The 25,324-nt window shown below is 33.1% G+C and overlaps 2 protein-coding genes across 2 annotated transcripts in view; both read left to right on the forward strand.

Annotated features, from left to right (window-relative positions):
* Window positions 1-25,324, forward strand: part of LOC126778314 (complexin) — a 297,079-nt gene that overhangs the window by 24,026 nt on the left and 247,729 nt on the right. Inside the window, exon 2 of the mRNA XM_050501817.1 lies at window positions 25,167-25,198. The gene's annotated coding sequence lies outside the window, so the exon portion shown is untranslated. The remainder of the gene's footprint in view (window positions 1-25,166; window positions 25,199-25,324) is intronic.
* LOC126778031 (uncharacterized) overlaps window positions 1-25,324 on the forward strand; it is a 179,606-nt gene that overhangs the window by 12,865 nt on the left and 141,417 nt on the right. The window lies entirely within an intron of this gene.

Raw genomic sequence — 25,324 nt, forward strand, 5'->3', positions numbered from 1 at the left:
CGTATAGCGGATACATTGTGTTTCTACTTTGTTAAATACTGTTTATATATGATGCGATTATTATATAATCTTATGTATTCGCTACCACTTTAGTGCGTTATTACTAATATTGACTAAACATGGATGAAGTTTTTACTAAAATAAAGAAATCCTAAAATAGCACTTAAATTCTGAGATATGTTATTCCAAACTTTTCCTGAAAGAAAATAAACTTATCATCGTCATCATGTATATCGATACTATACGATAAAGAACTCAACTTAGGAGTAAATTAATGTTATTTTTTTTTTAAAGAGTTTGTTTTTTTTATTATTTCCTAGTATATACAGACATTTTGTTATTTTTATAAAAGACATTTTAACGAATTTGAAAGATAGTCTAAGATAAAACGTCTTAAAGATAAACAAATGTAACGCTTTCTCGCCGTCTTTTTATTTTTCCCGAAAAAAATTCTAAAGTCGTAAAGCCTGAACCCCAACTGTAAAATCCCAGCGGATCGTTACGAGATAAGTTCGGCCTGTCACTCTCGTCTTTGTTTCGGATCCTTTGTAGATAGACGTAGATAAGGAATTGTTTCAGCCATTTTTGTAAGACGCTCAAGTTTTATGAATACTTATCCATTACGTTCGAGACTCGAAAATAGACTGCCAATATCAATAAATACTATTCAAATTCTGTTCAAGTTAATTTTTCTTACCTTCGTAAAATATCCTGAAATAAATACACTGCTAAAACGTTTAAGGACGGTGTCAGTAAATAGCGTCTTTAAAACATCTCATTAAAAATTTTCTTTAGGCTCTTCTAAGCATTTTTGAATTAGATTACCGTAAATGTAGAGCCGCAAGTAGTAGTTGCTTTGACCAATTAAATAACGTAGGTTAATATATTAATAAATAATTATTATAAATATTATACTCCAAACCTTCTCCTCAAAACGGAGAGGAGGCTCAGCAGGTGGACATTAACAGGCTTTTACTTTACTTTTTACTTTTATTATATAATATTTTATATAATAAGGCATCCTTTTTACTAACTTTTGTAACGTAAGATAAGTTTTTTTTAAAAACTAGCAAAGTTAAAAACATTTGCAGAGTTTGATTTGATTTTAATTTTCTAGGAACTTCTTTACTTGGTGGTAGGTTTTTGTGCAAATCCGTCTAGGTAGGTATTACCAACTCATCAAATATTCTACCGCTAAATAGCAATATTGCTTTGTATTGTTGTGTTCCGGTTTGAGAGTAAGTTGAGTGAGCCAGTGTTACTACAGGCACAAGGGACATGACATCTTAGTTCATAAGGTTGGTGGCGCATTGGCGATGTAAGGGATGACTATTGTTACTTACGGCGCCAGGTATGTGGCACATTTGTGCGTCCTAACTATGACCTCAATAGAATATAATAATTCAGTAAAATTATAACTGATAATTATTTTCGCAATAATCTTTAAATCATCAACATAAATTGTAAAAGTTACTAAAGTATCAGAAAACAAAATGGAATTTGTTACGATATTGATAAGAAAGAAACGATTGGACGGCGTGGTCTTATTCAATGCAATGTCCCTTTCTAGTTAAGTCTTGCATAAAATTTATCAATAGACGAGACGGTGAGATGAAAACTTCGAATTAAATGCAATATAACTTGAAGATCGTAGCTAGCTAAAGATACGAAGTTTTTGTTATTAGAATAGGAAGGCGGACGAGCATATGGGCCACCTGATGGTAAGTGGTCACCAACGCCCTTAGACATTGGCATTCTAAGAAATGTTAACCATCGCTTACATACACAATGCGCCACCAACCTTGGGAACTAAGATTTTATGACCCTTGTGCCTTTATTACATTGGCTCACTCACCCTTCAAATCGGAACACAACAATATCAAGTACTGCTGTTTTGCGGTAGATAATCTGATGAGTGGGTGGTACCTACCCAGACGAGTTTGCACAAAGCCCTACCACATGTAAAGAAGTTAAATCTGTTTGGATAATTTTGATAAAATATGTGATTACTTATCACATATTTTATCAAAATTATGAATTAAAAAAAAAAAAAACTGGTTCAAATACGAGCAAACACTTCTGAACACTCATATGCTTAATTTGTGTTTATAATTCATCTCGCCAGCAACCTGCCTGTGTAGGTATGTACAAGTGTAACCACCAGCCCGCACTGACATACCGGGACGGAATAAGCTCTAAACCTTCTCATGAGGAGAGGAAGTCTGCCCAGCAGGCCATTTTTACTTGTTGTTTAATGAATTATTACAGATTATTTTTAATTAACAATGTGAATATTAACGTAACAATTGCGACCTTTGAGGTCTAACCATGACAACAGTTATACTTGAATAATAATTTAAATACTCGAAACCATTGTAATTAACGTAAATTATTTCATTTAACCGTATTCAGAGGATTACGATTGAATTTTGTTGGCTTTTATTATTGAAGTAACTTCTAAATAGGAGTCGGTAAGGTTATATTGTGATTTTAAATCACGCATACTTTGGCACTTAATGCCTTTTGTTATGCGAACCGTTTAAGCATCGGTGTAATTTTATTTATAAAGATAATTTATTTTACTTTGTTTTAAGGTTTAATTATATTGTTTAGCATTTTATTTGGACTGTTTCAATTTAATGAGAATTAATTGAAGATTTTTTTTTATATTTGCTGGGAGGGCAAATGACTACTCCACCTGATGGTAAGTGGTAGTAGAGTCCAAAAGCGACGACGGCCAGTGATATAGTGATTGTGGTATTAGCGCATCAATTAAAAGTTGTTCCTTTTTTAAATTAGACTAATCAATAAATCGTTGCTTATATTTGTAAAAAAAAGTTATACTTAACTCGTTTTCGCCCGCAGCTTCGTGTCTGGTATGCCTTAGGTATAAGAAAAGTAATTTTGCAGATATGTTAAGTAATTAATAAATTTAAATGTTTTGTTAAAAAACATCTAGAAATAATAATACTTACTACTCAACATGTTTATATACATGATAAATGAGCGTGGAGAGTATTTGTTCATTTTCAGGCATATATACATATATAGATGTAAGTGTATTTGATTGACATAGCTTTGTAATTTGGAAAAGAGTAAATACTGAGTTTCTTGTACTTCTCGGTAGAGGAGGAACATAGAATCTACATTCCGAACCTGTGGTAGCTTTACATTTGATAAAATCCTATAAAATAATGATTCGAATGCATATGCATTGATTTTATTTGGGTAACTTGGGGCAGATATTATTTTCAAAACGAAGGGAAATTAGGAACGTTTGAGGGATAGATGAGATGTCATCGCCTTAATTATATTTTAGTTTGAAAATGAACCCATAAAATACTTTTTAGGTTCAACAGTAAATAAAATGTTTACATGAGTAATTTACTTAAGGCTGGTAAAAATTCTGTATGCGTAAGCAGTGCCGTCAACCCTTTTAGATTTTCTGATTCTCCGTCCTTTGTCCCACACAAAGACTCTTTACAAAATATTTGCTTATGTCCTCAACGTTTTTGCTTGAGCTAATTTATCTAGCTGTACAAATTTCCCTTTATTTTTCACGTCCTTTTGAGTTTTTCCTTTGTTAAAGTAGAAAACTTTTGGTGACGTCATGCGTTTAATTTCCTAGCGCGTCTCGCCCGTGACTTCTTTAACAAACAATGCCATTGTCTTCGGAGTCCGTGGCTTAAACTTCCCCTGCCGCCATAATTATTTGAAACTAACATAACACTGAGGGTTTTATATTGGATGAAAGTATAAACAATTTATTTTGTGTAGTAGGTTTCTCGACAAGGACATTTTCTCTACTACAAAATGTCAAGAAACCTGCATATTCATGCAGAAAATGATACAATGATATCTTAAATAAATATTTTATTTTATAAAGGATATCTATCGTTAACAGTACTTGGCTTCGTCACGGCGATAATCTCGTTGTGCAATCGCATGCAATATAAACTATATGAATGAAAGTTCATATGGCGATACCATCACATCATTGTGAACATAATGACGAAACTCGTGTTATCATTAACACGAGTTTCGTTTGACAAGTAAAACGTCACGAATTCATCGCAACTTCCGGCGGTCTACCGGTATCATCGTTGTATCGTAGGTACACTCGGAGGGCAGAACCTTCCCGTGGAGTCGTCGCTTTACATAATTGAATTAGTTCAAATTGTGAACTCTAAGCTTAAAGTGTCAAACTTTCTATTCCAAACGAAATGTCTAAAAACTTTTTCATTCCACTTTCATACACTTCGTAGAATGAATGAGTTTTGTATAAGCAATGTCGCGTTAACGTTCAGGCGACTCGTAGCCGTAGGTTATCACGATACAAAAAACGCTAATGGATATTCTAGACGCGCTTCTTTGAATTAACGCCGGCCTTTTGGAACACGTTGGAGCCTACTCCGGCTACATCAGAATATTAAGAATAAATACGCTTAATTTGTACTATTATATCATCTTAAAATAGAAATATAATTACCTTTCTTACGACGCCGACCTTTATTAAAGACTTAAAAGCACATTTAAATTGTCAAGTTCCAAGATTATATTGAAATGTAAAGCTAGTATCTACTAGTTTTTTCATCAATTAAATAGACTTAAAGTATGTTAATAATAGTTTTAATTTCAATTACAAATAACGAAGTAATCGAGAATTGCATAACATTTTCTGGGGACTTGGTCATTGGTTACTGAGATACTGGGTTACTGGCTTGAACCTACTACGGCTAAAGATACAAAATTTTTTTAGCGTTCCTATTATTTTCTTTACCTGAAATTCACGCTTGTTATATCAATAGTCCAAATTTTGAAGCGGGTGAAACTGCGAAGCGCAGCTTCTTATATGTAAATATTATATCATCAAACGTACGAAACGCGCTGCTTTTTCTCGTATTAGTTTTATCTATATTGGTTTTGTAGTTTTTTAGAAAGGCGTTACAAATCGTCTCCTCATTTATTATCAGAGATTAGTATAATTTACCTCGGCTGAGCTTAGGGGTGTAATAGGGATGAAGTTTTTTTATATTATTTATCGTACATCACATTACATGAGTTAAAAATATGGCAAAACGAAATGCAAAAATACGTGCAGCACAAAAATTGAACTTACAACGAAACAAACAACCTTTAGTTTATTTGAAAATTAAAACTAATTGTGGATGGCGCAATATCTACAGGATAAAATGAAATGAGGTAGCCTTACATCATACATAATACATCTAGTTTAACTTCCGAGATTCTAATATTCTTCTAAAATTCTAAATTTTTAAGTTTGTTTTTTTTTTTTTATTATTTTATTCGTATTGCTCTTCATTTGTATTTGTAGCTTTATTTTAAATTATTTATTATAAATGGACCACGTTAAGTGGTCACCACGATCTATAGACACCGTGGCACCGTAAGAAATATTAACCATTTCTTACATCGCCAACGCGGTAATCAAATTTGGAAACTAAGATGCTACCTCCCTCGTACACTTGTGCCGAAACATAACAATACTAAGTATTACCGTTGGCGGTAGAAAGTAATGAGTGATTTGTACCCATTCGGACGAGCTCGCACGAGCCCTGCCATAAATGAAGTAACTTTATTATTTAAATATATATCTTTGTCGTAATAAAATTGTCCTGATTTTGATGCCGCCGAGGACAGCGATACGTGAAACATGTGTCTTGAATCTAATTCCGAGCGGAGACAAATCAGACATAATACCCTTTGTACGTGCCGAGTTTGTCGAATTTTGGAAGAATAATTGAATCTTATATCATTTGTTCTCCTTCGACTCAAAGAGACAAGGTGAACTTTTGCAATTGTATTAATTCATATAGGTGTGTTATATATAACTGATTTAATTATTAATATTATATCAATATGTGAAAACAAAACTCTACACTTTGTAAGCACATCGCGCGTGGAGTGTTGTAAGATTTAGCATGGTTAAAGTTTACATGGAGAAACTAAAGTATTATATAATTATGTGTTATAAATGCATTATATAAAATAAAACATTCATAGTTTACGTTCGTACTGCCAATGTTAAACACATAGTGCTATCGTTTGTTTACTTTTTTATGAAAAAGCTCACCGCGTTACATCAACTATAATTCAAAAGTTTATGCATGCAAAAAAAAAAATTAAAAACATTAACATTAAATCTAATTTTTATTACCAATAACACACTGTCGAATTTCGATCACAGCGGAACCACTCAATCGACACGATTATTACGTATAAGAAACTCAAAAAGGCTTTCTATTATTGGCTGGGACACAAATATCTATGGATAAAGACCTATTCTATAAAATACCATATGTATATAACAGCAAATATAAACATGTCAATAAAAGAATTCTTAAAATGTAATATTTAAATAAATCGTAATTTTAACTCGCAGTCTAATAATAAACAATATTGTAAGTTGCGCGAAGCACAGTTTTTTGTTCTATAAATTTTATAGTATCGTTTACAAATAACATAATAACGGGTGTATTGTTTAACGAAGGAAAGATAGAAACGTACTAAAGACTTATTACTGCAAGGAGCAAATCTGTTTGTTTTTAGTTATTTCGCTGAGATGTCTCGTGTCGTTGCGATCCTTGTGAGTTGCGGCACATCGTGTACGGAGCGACTGAGTCACGTAACAAGTTTGACCCGATCGATTACTTCCAATTGTATTAAATTCCTACGTGTAGTTAGTTAAATATACATTTATTTATCATTGTAAATAGTGTTGTTTTATTGAGAAAAAATATACTGTGATATATATGCATAAGTTTCAAGTGTCTAATTTTATTTTGTTAGTATTTTTTCATAACTTTACTTTTTTAGTTAATGTCCATTTTCATGACTTTTTTAGTTATTATTTTATTGTTAGTGTTGTATATTCTTTTATGATTTTATTCGTTTTATCTGAGCAGCGTTCATTGCGGGAATCATTTATTTATGACTTATTAGAAATAGAAACTATGAAGGAATTTTTATTACAGATATGTAATATATACAATTATTATTTGTGTTTTAAGTATTCAACATGTTCTTAAATATTTTTTATCAAAACGTCCGAGGTTTACGGACTAAAACTAATCAATTTTATAAAAACGTGCTTAATTGCGATTATGACATTATTTGCCTAACAGAAACTTGGCTTTTACCTGGAATCTTTGACAGTGAATTATTTGATGCTCGATATAATGTTTATCGTAACGACCGTGATTACGAGCAGTTAGAAATGACAAAGGGAGGTGGTACTCTGATAGCGGTCCGTCGCGAAATTGATGTTGATGTGAGAAATGTTCAGTTGCCTAATTTTCCTAGTGCTGAAGTCACTTATATAAAAATTATAACCAAACGCGGTATTATTAGGAAAATTCTGCATCTTTTTTGTTGTTACTTTCCACAGAATAATTCTCAAATGGATTCACAGCTTAATTTTTTTGAATTTATATCTGATTTGATTATAGAAAATTCACAAGATGATATAATTATTACAGGTGATTTTAATATACGAGATGCTGTTTGGTCATTAAATAATAATAATTCAATTTATATTTTAAATCCCTCGGAATGTCTCCTTGTACATCAAATATTTGTTTTTATGAATTTTACTGGATTACAACAATTAAATTATATTCTTAACTTAAATAACAGGCTCTTAGACTTAGTACTTTCCAATCTGAATTGTAACATATCTCGTGTGGACCCTTTATCAGAACCTGAAGATGAACATCATCCTTCCCTTTGTATTAAAGTTGATATGAATACCATTGTGCGAAATTTAAATCCAGCTATTCGTGTTGTACGTCGCTTTCACAGCGCTGATTATGATAAAATTAATTTTGAATTAGCTAAAGTTAACTGGCAACACGAATTTAAAAACAAAGATATTAGTCAGGCAGTTGATACGTTCTATCTTATCGTAAATCACATTATAGAGACATTTGTCCCGTCTAAGTGTATAAATGAGATCAATAAATATCCACGCTGGTTTACGCGACCCTTGATAAAATTAATTAATAAAAAATTAAAATTCCACAAAAAATGGAAAATTTATGGCCAACAAAACGATTATAACAAGTTCTCTGAATTACGACTACAATCAAAAAACTTAGAAGGAACGTGTTATAATGAGTTTCTGGAACGAGCAGAGAATAATATTCGTTTTAGCTCAAAACAGTTTTGGTCCTATATAAAGACTAAAAAAGGTGATACATCTGTACCTAATGTAATGTATTTTAACTCTCAAGTTGGATACAATGGACACGATATAGCAAATATGTTTAATTCTTATTTTCATTCAGTTTTTGAGGATAATAGTGGAAATCAAACAATGGATCACTATTCTACTAGCGCAAATCAGACTATCATCAGCTCTATCGAGATTGTTGACAAAAAAGTAGAACGATATTTATCGAACATAGATACATCCAAGAGTTATGGTCCAGATGGAATACATCCCATTTTCTTAAAAAACTGCAGTAAAGCAATAAAGTGTGCCTTTAACAATGCTTTTCAAAAAATCATTGGACAACGGATTATTACCAACTATTTGGAAAAAATCTTTAATTACGCCGATTTATAAGTCTGGAAATAAAAACGATATAAAAAACTATCGCGGTATTTCTAAATTGTCAGTTATTCCAAAACTTTTTGAAAAGATTGTCTATGATACGATATTTCCATTATTAAGGCCTCTACTTACCTGTAACCAACATGGTTTTATTAATAAGCGATCCACTGAGTCCAATCTGTGTGAGTTCTTGCATACAGTATTGAGTGCTATGGAAGTTGGTTTCCAGGTAGATGTCTATACACTGATTACTCGAAAGCATTTGATAAGATATCGCACAATTTGTTATTACAAAAACTTAACAACATCGGTATACATGGTGACCTTCTACGTTGGCTTACATCTTATCTCCGCGAAAGATCTCAAGCCGTTGCTATTAAAGGATATACGTCTAGTTTTATTCCTGTAACATCGGGTGTACCACAAGGTTCTCACCTTGGCCCTTTACTTTTTAACATTTTTATTAATGACGTAACTAATTGTTTCAAAAATTCTCAAGTTTTATTATACGCTGATGACACTAAAATTTTTAAGATAATAAAAAATAATCAAGACTGTTTTCATTTACAAGAGGATTTAAATAAATTAGGACAATATTGCATTGCTAATAACTTGCAGCTTAATGTTGACAAGTGCTGTGTAATAACATTTTCGAAAAAAAAAGAACAAATAATTTATTAGACTATTCCATATTTAATACTAAATTAAAAAGGGTAACCGAGGTGAGAGACCTTAGGATACAGCTAGACAACAAACTTATATTCGATAAGCATATTGAGGAAATAGTGATGAAGTCGTATAAAATGCTTGGATTTATCTTTCGGCAAGGGGCAGACTTTAAAAATATTCATACCTTTGTAATTTTGTACAATGCTTTCGTTAGATCACATTTAGAGTATGCGTCAACTGTTTGGAATCCACAATATGCAAAATATGTCAACTTAATTGAAAATATACAAAACAAATTTATCAGGAGGTTGCGATACAAATTTACTTTTCCTGACTATGTTTTTATGCCACTTGAAGAACGTAGAGAACAAAGAGACCAAATGTTTCTTTACAAAATATTAAATAATTTAATTGATTCTCCATATCTGCTCAGTGAGATTTTATTTAAGTGTCCTCGTTTTAACGCTCGCTCTCAGGATACTTTTTCAATACCCATTTATAAAACTAATTATTTCAAAAATTCTTTTATTCTAAGATCTTGTAATAGTCATAATAGAAAATACAACCACATTGATCTGTTTAAAAATAGTTTAAGTAAATTTTATAATCTTGTGAAAAATACTTATTAGTAATTAACCATAACCATATTTACGTTAAAATTTTACTTTGTCATAAATAGTTATATTTTATGTAACATCAAAATTAGTCCACTTCCCTGTTAAAACAGTAGTGGAAACTTAACTGGCATAAGTGTTAAAATATGATTATTATATTAAGTTGTAATATACGATATGCTGTATGTTTCCCTAATAAATAAATAAATAAATATTTAGGAGTGTATAGTTTTATAATGTAGCTCAATTGTCTTATCGGTCCAGTAATTATCTTAAAAGGCCGAAGATTCTGGAGCCGTTCAAACCATTTGACGGACATAAAATTATTTCTGTCCAAAACTTATGAGTTGCAACCTGGAATACGCAAGCACCTAAAGTGTAAAGTTGGTCCGACGTCTGAGCTCTTTCAATCTACTGCCTACATGTTTTCCAAGGCATGCGAGTATAAGCACTGCTGTTCCAGATTCCGAGCTGTTACTAAGAATTTATCGTCATAAAAACCAAATATGTTTTGGTCCGACCCGGGAATGAAACCAAGACCCCATACTCTGCATCCTCACAAGCTATCCACTAGACATAGGCAGAGCATAAAACATAATATTATTAAGTTTAATTATACACAACGTATAAAATCTGCTCTTGTTGTCGAATGCACCGGATTTATGTAAAACATCGGCTACAATTTATTGGTTAACTGGTTCGGATGATAGGCGGCTGATCGTGTTAATTACATAACACGAGTTATTCCGTGTGTTATCGTTTTAATTACATATTATATCTCTGATTTGCAAATTGTCAATTTTGTTTTTATGTTTTGCATGCTCTTAATGAAAATTGAGAGTTTTTTATGTTGTTGAACGAAATAATTGATAGTTTTAATTTTTGTTTCTAAAACTAAAAATAACCTAGATTACCTATTAAAACGAACTAACTAAAATAAACACTACTTTTTATATTATAGTAGGTAATACCTGGCGTGTATTGCAATGTTTTAATGTTTATTAGTTAACCGAGACGACTCGTGCACTACGTGCGCTGATAGCATTGATGTCAAAAACATTTACACAAATGTCAACAACAACTGTTCAATGTCTCCACTCAATCGGATGAATGGTTTAGAAACGCATACGGAACAAATAAACATTTATTTTATAATACATATTATATAAAGATAACATAAAATTATTTGTTTGCGTTTGTTCTATTAAACGTTTGTTCATAATATTTTTAAGAGCAAAATGAATGCTTACTTCAAAAGTCTCCTTTATATAACCTGCCACCTCTCTAATTATAATTTTATTATTAAACAATAAAGTTAATAAAACCTTTTTTAAGGTGGAAGTCAAGGATAATATCAATAAGAATGTAAAAGGCCCTTTGCACCCTCTAAAGGCTTAGGGAACGAATTAAAAAATCCACAAAAACGAAGATACAAAAGTTTCAATGCTTATTATTTTCGTAAAAAGACCTTTTGTTATATTTTTTCATATAAAATTTTACAATCGCTTCCACCATTTTTAGGATTTCACATTCAAAATATCAACTAATTATTATTAAAAGACAATATTTGCAAAATGCATGTAGACATGCAATTAAGTTTTACGTAAAGAGTAGTTAAAATATCATAAGGAAATCTGTGTGTTTGATTCAATTTTGTCAGATGCAGAGGAGTAACAAGAACATTGTTCTAGCAGTTTAAGCGTGACAGGCCTTAATATCCTCCTAAGTAAAAACTCAGGAGGATATTAAGGCTATGTATGATGTACATATTGATATAGAATATAAGGTGTTATTTAGTGTAAGTGGATTTATTCTTTCGAGCAAAAACGCCATGTCAATAAAATCAAAGCTAAATGACGCCCTAATAGCACTCCTCACTACGAACTTTTTTATCATTTATTTTAGTAACATGTCAAAACTGCTTTTTACCTCCTAATTCAATTTACTCTTCATATTTGTCTTTATATTTATTGGAAAGACTTGGTAACATTGTATTCGTATATCTTATAACGAATAAGCATTTTTCTGATGATATCACAGATGGACGGAACTTAATATGAAAGTTACAATTAATATCAAATCGATCGTCCAAATGTACATTGTTGAAATATAATCTTAAAAAATATATCAAATAAAATGTTGAAATTAAATATAAATATCCACCAACACCGCTTACGACAACAAACCAAGCTAGACGACAATAATAATTGATATGAGTATTATATAATAATCTGACATGTGTCCAGCGTATAAATTATATATAGCACGTTCAATTAAAACAAATTATGTGTGTATAAGTGAAAATAATTGGCATTGGGTTTCCATTTTAAATTCGTCACGAATAGCGTAATTATTTATTAGCACAGTTGCGCTAATTTTACAGATTTGGATATTAAATTAATTGTGTGTGATATTATTTGATAATTATTAGAATAAACTAATTAAAGTCAAACTATATTTGCTTTATTCTTAATTAGATCAGGTTAGTTTGGATGTTATGATGATGTCGATACTGACTGATTTCGCCCACGACATCCATTCTCAAAGTGGACAATTGTGTGGACAAACACAATTAAACTTTCTAAAAATAAATAAAAGTAAATCTGAAAAGTCCGGAAAGAGTTCAGGCTCAGGGCGAAATGCTTTCGTGCTTCCTTTCGAGGCACATAAGTGTAAAATTGGAGGACACCCTACAGGGCATTTTCTTATCGGCGGTTTCCATTGTAGGACTTGTCTGCTCCAACGGCCATCTGTACTTCGACATGATACATACATATGACCTGACCAGCCCACTCCCACTTCAGTGCTAGTTTTGCAAGCAATGTCAGTAAGTTCGGTCCTTCTATGAATAATCTTATTTCTTTAATAATAAACAGCAGTAACAGTGGCTAAACAGTTATAATTTGAATTGATTTTTCTGTAATTTAATTTGATTAACGTTGTAAGATTTGTTTTTTATTCTCACTTTGGCGATGAACGCTTACCAAGAGGGATATATATTATGTTTGTCAGCATAACTTTTTTCAATAATAAAATATCTTGATAAAAAAATGATAATTATTAGTATCGGAGAAACTGACAAAATGTAACTTTTATTTTTATAATAAAACATCAATGGATGTTACTTAATCATGACTGCTTAAATATATTTTTTGATACAAAATTGTGAAACTTACCTTTGTTTTTATCGACTTTGATCGGATCACATAACTCCTCCCCATAGTAACTGCCACACATGTGAAAATTGTGTTTTAGACATTTGTCGACACGAAACGTGACACGTGTCTTTATTTTCCTAGACACAGATAGGAACAACTCCTCCCTGCTCGGTGAGACCCATTACCGTGGGTACTCGTGTTCATTTTGTCACATTCCTTAGTAGCAAAACGTGTTATTGGTACGAAAACTCTCGCCTTTATGTAGTACAGTTTTCATCAGGTATTGTTGAGGTGCAAGCGTTTATTTTATTCCGTATAACACAAATACGTTCTCAGACATATATGTTTTGGTGAACATGCGGTAAAACTCATGTTTTTCTTTGTCGGAAAATCCGCAAACACGTTGACATTTCGTTATTCTGTCACTGAAATTTATAGTAGAAGTTTTGTAGTATCCGAGATGTATTCGACGATTTCTTTATGTCCCTTTACGTAAATTAGTTATTCTTGCAATGTGGTAACATTTGTAAATCTTATATATACAAATTGTTGGTAATTTTGCTTGTATTCGGTGTTCATGGATCGTTTATTAATTAAGTTGAGTTAAGAATTTATCCAGAAATTTGTATAGCACAGCTATTTTGTAATAACTCACTCCATACGAAACTCTGTGATGCGTTCTTATGACGCGTGTTTGTTGTAGTAGCAATGTCAAACATCACTTTCTGACATTTCACAATCAAGTTTTGCGTTGAATTTCGAACTTCTTACAGAGTATAGCTCTGCTGCTGTTATTAGTACCTGCGTGACGTCTGATATCTGTCCTCCAAAGTCAAAGGGATACAAATTCATACACCAGCTCTTAATCCATAAAATTGTCGATAGAAGAACAATTTCTAATTTATATTTTTATTTGTGTTACATGTGGTGTAATGTCGATAGCTTTAGCATATTCGAACAATGAACGTTATTTTTCCACTGAATTCTTATATCTAGTAACTCGATTAATCAGCGAAGTGGCTCGGCGCGAGGCAATTACTCTTACACGCTATTTCTTCCGCTATTTATTGGAATGAACCTTATCGCTTCTGTAAGTGAATTTCAAGCAAAAATACTGAAACATTTTCTAATACGCTTTCGCTGACACAGCCTACCTTTATCGTAAATTCAAAATACTTAATCTCATTCAGCCGTAATACAGCCGCTTCAAAGCATTGTTTTGAAAGTTCAAATAGAATCCGACAAAATAATTAAATTTACATTATCCCCCAATTTTTTTTTATAGAATAGAAAGACGGACGAGCATATGGGCCATCTGATGGTAAGTGGTCACCAAACGCCCTTAGACAATGGCTTGTAAGAAATGTCAACCATCGCTTACACAGCCAATGCGCCACCAACCTTGGGAACTAAGATGTTATATCCCTTGTGCCTGTAATTACACTGGCTCACTCACCCTTTAAACCGGAACACAACAATAACAAGTACTGCTGTTTTGCGGTAGAATATCTGATGAGTGGGTGGTACCTACCCAGACGAGCTTGCACAAAGCCCTACCACCAGTATTATCGTAAACACCACCAGTAAATTTACAATAAACCTACCGTGTGAAGACTTTTTGTACATTCTATTATAATAAATTCTATAATAACTCACCCTTTCTATCAAGACCATGACGATAACCATTGTTCTCAGACGATTATGAAGCCGAGATGGCCCAGTGATAATAAAGCGTGAATCTTTACCGATGACCGTGGGTTCAATCCCGGGCAAGAACCACTGAATTTTCATGTGCTTAATTTGTGATTATAATTCATCTCGTGCTTGACGGTGAAGGAAAATATCGTGAGGAAAAACCTGCGTGTGTCTAATTTCACTGAAATTCTGCCGCATGTGTATTCCACCAAACGCGCATTGGAGCAGCGTGGTGGAATAAGCTGCGAACCTTCTCCTGAAAAAGGTAGAGGCCTTTAGCCCAGCAGTGGGATATGCACAGGCTGTTTAGTAGAATAAAATAAACTTGTAATGTCCTGTATAATGATTATAGTTTTCTGTCGTAAAGATTGGCTGAAAGAGATTGCTATAGCAATAAGACCGGCTTTACCTGCTATGCACCATGTGTTATGAAGATGTTCTAATATAAAAACGACATTTTCTAATTGATACAGTATGTGGAGCTTAACAAATGGTCGAATATTTAAACCAGAACTCTGTTGTATAATATAAATGAGCTATTTACAAATATCTTCTATATCATGATGTACTTAAAATAGAATCAATGATTTTTGTTTATGAGTATTTATTTATTAAAATTTATTTCAAATGCTCGAAAGTATTGTAATAAAAGTAAATTATTTGATTTTAATTGTATTTTAAGGTTTTCGGGGAATTTCTTGTAATCCTTGAATACATATATTCTATGTTTATCTTTGAGTTCTGTACAATAAAGAGTATTTGAATTTACTGTACTGGTTTAGAATTTTCATTATACTTTATTAAAGTAACGCGATAAACTAATGTACCGGCTGTTACTGCAACTTGTAAAAATAATTTATCAAATGTGACGAAGACCTCGAAAAGGAAAGGGTACTAAGCTTCTAAAGTTTAACAATAATGAGGCCGGGTAGTAAATTGAATTGGCTAAACCTTTGGGCCATTGTTGCCACCACTTCTAGTACAGTACAATTGTTGGAAGGGTAAAGAGAAATATTAGCCATTGATACGAAAAGTGCCATTTCAGAAGTCACGGTAAAGAATAGTTTATTTTCAACGACGTTCTCGTTGGCGCAGCTGGCAGTGACCCTTCCTTCCACTCTGGGGTTGCGAGTTCGATTCCCGCTGCGGGTCTTTAGTGTTTTTTACTATGTATTTATACATTTATTTAAAATTATATGTGTAAATGTGTCGTTCGGCTGTTGCCTATAAAATAGGAATTAAGTTCCCTTACTTTAAGAAGAGGACCGTGAGTGTTGAAAGAAATTCTAGATTCTGTATCTAAAAATAATTTGACATTAAGTCTTGTTCTTGTGTGTCTCTGTCAAGAAATTCGCCAGTGTTTGTAAAATGTTTAAATGTTAAGAATGTTTGGGCACGCACTAGAGCACTGTTATATCTAATGTGTAGCTCTCCGTGTACTACAATCGGGTTATATTCTGGCGTTAACCGTGATGATTATATCATTTCCCGATGTTTTACCAGAACCAGTCTTACAGTACGACAGGACGACGTGAGCTCGTGAACCGAAAATGAAATATAAAATCATAGATAAACATCGCGAAAGTATAAATTCAATCAAAGAAGCTTATTTTTAAAAAAGTTTGTAATATACACACTAATGTTTCCTACGTTTTTTACTGGGTTCGTTTCGCTAGACTCAATTTAGTTTGCGGCTCTTTAAAGTCGCACTGCATGAAGGCTTTGAAGAAACACTTATATCTAAAGATTTCATTCAAAGGTTTTGCTATTAATTTTAAATTGAAAGTAAAATATTTGAATGGTTGTAATACCGTCACATTATGAATAAGGTAAAATAATATCAGAGCCAAATATAAAGACAGTCTTGATTCAGAGTGATGTTTATGCATCATCGTACTGGTGGTAGAGCTTTGTGCAAGCTCGTCTTTGTGCACCTACTGGTGCCACCCACTAATCAGATATTCTACCACAAAACAGCAGTACTTAGTATTGTTGTATTCCGGTTTGAAGGGTGAGTGAGCCAGTGTAATTACAGGCACAAGGGACATAACATCTTTGTTCCCTAGGTTGGTGGCGCATTGGTGATGTGAGCGATGGTTAACATTTCTTATAATGCCAATGTATATGGGCGTTGGCGACCACTTACCATCAGGTGGCCCATATGCTCATCCGCCTTCCTATTCTGTATAAAAAAAACAGTATATACACGTAAGGATAAAAATATTTCTCTGATGTCGGAAGAAATTTAACGATTTATACATTTTCATTGTTCCAGTAGTCTAATATAAGATTGTCTAGAATTTGAACACGATTGTTACTGCGGTTTTGTCTACAACACAGAATGTGACTTAGACAATAAACTTTCTCCACCGTAAGACCGTGTTTACGATTCAAATCGCCTCTTAGCTCTACAATCGATTTCGGATATTGGTTATTGCTGAAACGGATTACAACATTGCACTATCTGGATATAATTTATTACTATCGAAATGTTTGAGCTCGATTCTGTAGTTTAGGCATTTGGAATTATTAATGCTACATACTGTTAAAGTGCTTTCATTGTTATAAGTAAACTAGGTAATCGTTCCGGTTTCGCACAGGTAGATATGAAAAAAAAGGTATTTTCGATAGGATTTGCGTAAAATCCGTTCTTAGTGATCGTCTACGTTGGGAAGGAGTAACTGTGACAAATTTCAAGTCAATCGGGCTAGTAGTAGGATAGTTTAGGAGATCTCGTGATGTGGTACTTATTGTTAGTGGAAGAAGCACGTAAAGCCGTTGGTCCTGCGCCTGAACTCTTTCCGGTCGTGTCGGATTGCCGTCCCATCGGATTATGAGAGTTAAGGTAAAGAGAGTGCATCTGTGTATGCGCACACACTTGTGCACTATAATATCTCCTGCGCAGTTGGCTAATCTCTCTTGAGATTGACCGCCGTGGCTGAAATCGGTCTGGAGGACATTATTATTGGTGGTATTTGGCTTATGTATACAGGATGTCCCAAAAAATAGTGTCAAGCGAAAGTCCAGAGCTAGAGCACCTATTGGAGTATCCGAATCACCCCCATGTATGTTCTGCGATTATGCGTAGTTTTCGAGTTATAATTTTTTTTCTGATTTTTTTAAAGATGTCGGTCTAAATATCTCAAAAATTCAAATAAAAAAAAGTAGAACACATTTTAGAGTTTTTCTTTTTGCTACTGAATCATCGTAAAAGGTACTTTAATGTCCATAATAATCAGCTTCGAAACTTTAGTGGCATTTAAGAAAATATTAGTGTAAAGTCAAAATTTTACCGTTAGTGAATAATTTATTAAAAATTCAACTTAAAATAAAAAATCTAAACAGGTGAATTTATGGTGTCTAAGTATGTCTAAAAACTTCTCTAGACTATCCGCTTTCATAATAATTTAAAACAAGAAGTACTTAATGGGGCTACTTTGGCATAAATCGGCCATCAAAGACAGAGAGGTGAAAATTTTAATAAATTCGACATCTAAATAATAATAATTTTTTTTAAGTTGATAATGGGAATCGCTTATTAATCAACCAAAAATTATTACAGAAAAGCTAAAAAAATATTCTTTGGAGGTCAAAATTAATGTTCCTGCTGCCATCTTTAATAACATTTGATGGTTTATTCTTACTTGATAAATGAAAGAAAAAGTTATTTTTAAAGTATTTATTATTCAACCATTTAAAGAAAAATTTCAAAATGCCGACCTTCGTGCTCAATATATATTCTACATCGTCTAAAAAAGTTGTCTTTTAAATTTATAAATGCAGTTCTATTGTTTTTTATTGTTTCTTCTGCTTGTCTTAATTTCGTTCTTAACACTGTGACGTTTGTAATGTTCTTGGCGTACACTAATTCTTTGTAGTAACCCCAGACGTGATATGGGTTTTGGATGTGATATGGGTGAAAACCCTCTTGTTGAAGAATTCGATGTGCTCGTGATTTAGGAACTCTGATTCGACGTTCTATTGTTCTTACACTAACTGATGGATCTCTTGCCACTTCATCAAGCACTGATTGGACAGCATCTGGGTCACCCATTTCAGATGGACGCCCTGATATTCTTCCTGGTAAGCGTCCTTCCATGTAAGCGTTATGAACTCTTAAAATCATACGATGATCAGGCCAAGATTCAGGCTGAGGTCCACCTGCATTTTCTACTTGTTGCCTGTACAACCTGGCAGCTTCAGAAGCATTTCCTCTTGCAAATCCGTAGAAGTAATGCATAAGAGCATAATCTTGCGATGAAAAGGACATCACAAAATGAAGAGCTCGAAAAGTTTGTTAAGAATGCCAAATTCGTCAAAATCCCGTATTTACACAAAACCAAACCGTAATCACACTCAAAGTCCGTAAAGAAATCAAAGTTCGTCAAATAATCACAGTAATAATTTTTGGTTGATTAATAAGCGATTCCCATTATCAACTTAAAAAAAATTATTATTATTTAGATGTCGAATTTATTAAAATTTTCACCTCTCTGTCTTTGATGGCCGATTTATGCCAAAGTAGCCCCATTAAGTACTTCTTGTTTTAAATTATTATGAAAGCGGATAGTCTAGAGAAGTTTTTAGACATACTTAGACACCATAAATTCACCTGTTTAGATTTTTTATTTTAAGTTGAATTTTTAATAAATTATTCACTAACGGTAAAATTTTGACTTTACACTAATATTTTCTTAAATGCCACTAAAGTTTCGAAGCTGATTATTATGGTCATTAAAGTACCTTTTACGATGATTCAGTAGCAAAAAGAAAAACTCTAAAATGTGTTCTACTTTTTTTTATTTGAATTTTTGAGATATTTAGACCGACATCTTTAAAAACATCAGAAAAAAAATTATAACTCGAAAACTACGCATAATCGCAGAACATACATGGGGGTGATTCGGATACTCCAATAGGTGCTCTAGCTCTGGACTTTCGCTTGACACTATTTTTTGGGACACCCTGTATATAACATAGATATACTATTATATGCTGATAGTTTTTGTTAAGTGATAATAGATGACGTTGGTAGTAAGTTAAATCGCTTAAATTTTTTGGATTGAATTACGTAGAAGAAAGATTATTATTTTGTATTATATTAAAGTGTTCCTCTGGAAACATTGGTTTAATTGTGTCCTGGTGTAGAAGTTATTGGGAGTGGATTTTGTACACATACATTATATTTGAAAAATATAGTGAAATTTAAATATTCGTTTTTCAAGTAGCAAGAGCTTAAGTAACAACTTGTAAATGTCCCACTGCTGGGCTAAGGTCTCCTCTCCCTTTTTAAGGAGAAGGTTTGGAGCTTATTTCACCACGCTGCTCCAATGCGGGTTGGTGAAATACACATGTGGTAGAATTTCAATGAAATTAGACACATGCAGGTTTCCTCACGATGTTTTCCTTCACCGAAAAGCACGAGATGAATTATACACAGAAATTAAGCACATGAAAATTCAGAGGTGCTTGCCCGGGTTTGAAGCCACGTTCATCGGTTAAGATTCACGCGTTATTACCACTGGGCCATCTCGACTTAAGTATATAATATATAAGCACTTAAGTTCGGTCACGGCACGAGATTAAATTAAATATACAGGTATAACTGGATCGGAATGAGGATTTTATTGAAAAGCACCGGCAGGGAAATCAGTAGCTATTTTTCTTAAATGAAATACATATTCAATTTTATATGTCCTGTATAATGATCAACTAACACGAAGTCCACAGTTTTTATTACAAATATATCCGTGTTTTGGGCAATAACCTAAAACACGAACGATAAAACACGAATGTATGTATGACAAGAAAACTTATTAACAGGATAAGTTAAAAGATCTATAGAATTTTATTAAAGAAACGAAATCACTTATCTCAGAAAGTATGATATGGAGTGAAAAACTTTGAGTTATAGTGTCAGCTTAGTAACAATGTATTATTAAATTTATCCGTTCGTTTTTTTATCACTAAAATACGTTCTAATCTGTTAGTAATACTAATAATATTAAGAGATCATAATCTGACTGAACTTGAAACGCAATATTGGAATATCCTACATAGTTGGCTGGCCGTTTCTTCCAAAGTTTGATCAGGAGGATTCAGTACAGCACAGCAACAGCCTGTTAATGTCCCACTGCTGGGCTAAGGCCTCCTCCCTCCTCCCTTTTTGAGGAGAAGGTTTGGAGCTTATTCCACCACACTGTTCCAATGGGGGTTGGTAGAATACACATGTGGCAGAATTTCAATGAAATTAGACACATGCAGGTTTCCTCACGATGTTTTCCTTCACCGTGAATTATAAACACAAATTAAGCACATGAAATTCAGTGCTGCTTGCCCGGGTTTGAACGCACGATCATCAGTTAAGATTCACGCGTTCTAACCACTAGGCCATCTCGGCATTTTGGAGGAGGATTCAAATAAAACCAAAATATACTTTATTTCAGTAGACACGAGTACGAGCACTTGAATAGTTATTACAACGGCGTACAATGAGACAATAATAATGGTTACTGATATTACTCGCTTATGAGTTAAGAAATAATAAAATTACTTACTTATAACATATTCTTTTCGTAAGTTGGTCTTTGTTATTAATTAAATATTAAAATAAAAACTAATACCATCAGTACATGAAAATACCACATTACCAGGGCGACATAACTTAGCAAAGATTTATCTAAACGTCACTCATAATCTCGCCGTCTCGGCGTTGATTAAAATTTAATTAATTCCCGAACCGCAGTCTGCTATAAGAGGCTGTCAAAAGTGGAACGATTTTAACGTACATATTAAATGTGTTCAGAAATGTACTAGGAAAGCAAACCGTATAAATAAGTTTCGCGGTCGACTTCAAGTAATTAATTCGCAGTAGTATTCATTTTGAAAATTAAAAAATCGGTGAAAACTCTACAAACTTAGTTAATCACTGCTGAAGAAACATCTTCTTTATTTTTTTTTTATTTTATTTATTTTAAGGACCACTAGTAGCTACTACATGTTTTAATGACAAATGTAAAACAATTTAGTGAAAATAGCTAACATGTGAAGCTTTTTAAAGTAGCCACAACAATTAATACTTCTCTCATGGTAAGGAAAGTGTTTGAAACTTATTCCACCAAATTATCGCCCCGTAGAAGTCCCGGTTGATGGTTGTATGGCAGTCTTATATCCACCTTTTTTTCGCTGGAAGAACGCGTTACGCGTTTCCCCCACGGGAACAGTGTGGTATGTGTATGTGAGCTCGCCGTTGTCCGGGACGCATAAACCAGCGGGAAAGGGTACTTTCCGTCTTAACGAGGAGCGCCACGGGATCGCGTGTTGTACGGTAGCGTAACAATACAGACAGATGACAGATTTTACCTAAGCAAACTAACAAATATTTTAAGTGAATTAAAAGTTTTTATAATTGGTAGTACTTGTCATTAGTACACGTGATCATACCCTTAGTAATATGATATATCTATTAAAAGTCTGCCTTCCTCATCAAACGTATCCTAAGCAAAGATTAACGCGTTCAAACAAACGAATCAAACACAGTCATCATCTTTGTATTATAGTATCTTTATTTATTGGTAAAGTTCGAAAAATAATTCAAATATGTATTTTATAGCAACCAATAACAGAGATGGTAATAAAGTCTTGAGGTAAGATAATTTGTGAACATATTCGAATAAGTTTTCTTCTCATTTTCATAATCTCACGTTGTACATAAAATGTGTTGATATCTTTTTGCCTTTCTATCAAACTTTGTGTTCAGAAATCAGATAGGACTTAGTTCGACATAATAAAAAGGCGTTATAAATGGCGAAGCGAAGTAATATGAAAGTGTCGGATCGCATCAATCACTAACTTTCCCCTTGCCAGGGGAACATGACAGGGGAAGGTTTTAGATTTTATATTTTTTTGTCATTTGTTGTTCAATATTAATCAAAAGTTAGCTATATAACCAATCTCATCGAGAACCTTTTTTATTACATAGAATTGTCTACTCAAACCTATTTTTAAAACGAGCGTGTACTGAAATCTGACTGACACGAAGTACATACTTATCAACATTGGTATTGTTGTGTTCCGGTTCGAAGGGTGAGTGAGCCAGTGTAATTACAGGCACAAGGGACATAACATCTCAGTTCCCAAGGTTGGTGGCGCATTGACGATGTAAGCGATGGTTAACATTTCATACAATGCCAATATCTATGGGTTTTGGTGACTACTTACCATCAGGTGGCCCATATGCTAGTCGTCCTACCTATACTTTATTTAAAAAAAAAACATATATTTTACCTCTTATAATTATTTTCTCTGGATTTGAATTTGGAAATATGCGATATCTAAAAATGCAACCAGATCAGTTCGGCTATTTTGTAAGACCAAACTTGAAAACCACCGCAGAAAACGGTCGTGAAATTGCAGAAAGTGATATGCGATATTGACCTTATTAATTATAATATTTCAAGAATACATGTACCGAAATTGTTTATCACTATAAGTCGGTTGTCAACATTGCATGGGTGAGGAATGAAGGAAATTCTTAAAGAGTAGCATTGCTGTTCACAAATCTCCTTACGGCACTTAAATCGTCACTACAATGTAGCACAAGATTACATTAAATTTAAATTTAACTTCGCTTCGGAATGTAGACATTACCGAGGGGATCCGTCAAGAAACTTAGTAGTTACGCTTTACTACCAAATAAATTACGTTGGTCTTAAATACATTTAATTAAATTTTAATCATACATGAAACTTAACGAGTGGTAATTATTTTTTTTATAAAAACAATCTTTTACCTGTTTGGGGTATTACTTGATAAATGATTATATATTTAATGAAGTTATTTGAACTTGAGATTTCAATTTATTGATAGACAAAGTTAAAATTACGTGACAAAATATGACAACCCCTCTTCTAACGTATTAGCTGAAGATAATACGAGGCCTTCATTATTTTGTCACAACTCCAACTTCGACAGAGGTTCAAAGAGGTTTCCACGTCAAGAACAGTCGAGGCTAACTATCTCGGTGACGTAATGGATGATGTCTGCCCTTTGTTTGTTCCCTCGATCTAATGCGCTTATGTTTGTCGTCTAGATGACCTAGAAACACTAGCACACCGCTGTCCGTTCTAGATTGGGTTAAGTGTTCAGTAAGAGTACTACGTTTAATGGCCGACTTGAACGTTGCTTTGAAATAAAGTAGAGCGTTATGTTGTTAATATACTCGTTTTTTTTCTCATAAATATTGTATGTTTTATTAAATAAAGTGATTAATATAATGAGCAAATATTTAATACAGTTCAAGTATAAGTATTTTTTTGTATATACTATTGTATAATCCGATAATGTTAATTCTTTGCTAGTATAAAAGTGAATAATCTTTTGTCTTGGGGTCAAAGTTGTGACCTTTACACTTGATACCTTATCTTGATACTTTATTGATTATTTATATCATGATTGTTTCGTTCGTATAAACTTAAGTGTTTAGCTGCAGAACATAAGGTTCCGTGAACATATGAAGCCGCTGGCCTCTCAGGTCATGTCGAACTATGAGAATGAATCTCCGGTACACTTGGTTTAAGGGTGACCGCCTCACTAGCGAGGAGTGCGGTGGGCGAGATTACCTTCGCCCCCTGAGGACTGCTCTGCCGCGGATGCGTTATATCAATACGATCCCTCAGCCTCTTCGATCCGTGACGGCCATCGCAGTGGTTTAAGTGGGTAAAAATCCCACATCCCACGGGTACCTTTCTGAAGGTTTCCATTTCGATGGAAAAAACATGACCGCCGTTGCCAAAATCCATCAGATGGATCTCGTTATATCGTATAATTACTTTTGCAAACTAATATATGGAAATAACATTAATAAAAAAGTACATATAAAATGATGTTCCATAATGTTCTTGATACTGCTTTAAACAACTACTTCATATTATTTTAGTCACAAATATTTTTCTCTTTTTAATAACCATAAACTAAACTAAAGGAAAGTACTATATATTCTTTTAACAAACCTACATTATATTTCACAACTGAAGAAATGTAATTTAAATTTAATATAATCTCCGTACGTATATATTTCCTTCGAATACAAAAAACTATGATAATAGTCTACAAATCTCTCATTGCTGGGCAAAATGCCGCTTCTCGTGTTAAGAAGAGCGTTTAGAGCTTTAAAAGGTTGAAGGGTACACGCGTATATGTAGCAAAATTTCATTCAACATATGCGTTTCTTCACGATACATACTTTCATTACTAGACACGTATGTACAAAATACGGTTCAAGTTTATTAGAAGCCTGTGATGAGTAGTTAAGCTCGAACCTGAATCCACAATTTAACTTAAATTACACTTCAAGCCCCTGCGCTATATGGGGTCTTTAAACTATATGCGAAAAATAACATTTGACGAATGTGAATCCAATTGAGCTTAATTTTTATTCATTCCTTTTTGTTTCAGATTTTTCTGCCGGATTCATCTTTACTTTCAAGGTAAGAATCATAATATGTTATTTTGTTTAGTTTTTTTTTGTAATTCTGTCACCATTAGAAAGCTACTTTATCCAGAAGTGACATAGGCCATATTTTATTTTAGTAATAATAAGATTTCAGCCTAAA

This window comes from Nymphalis io, chromosome 25, assembly GCF_905147045.1.
Source record: "Nymphalis io chromosome 25, ilAglIoxx1.1, whole genome shotgun sequence".
In the NCBI taxonomy this organism is placed as follows: domain Eukaryota; kingdom Metazoa; phylum Arthropoda; class Insecta; order Lepidoptera; family Nymphalidae; genus Nymphalis; species Nymphalis io.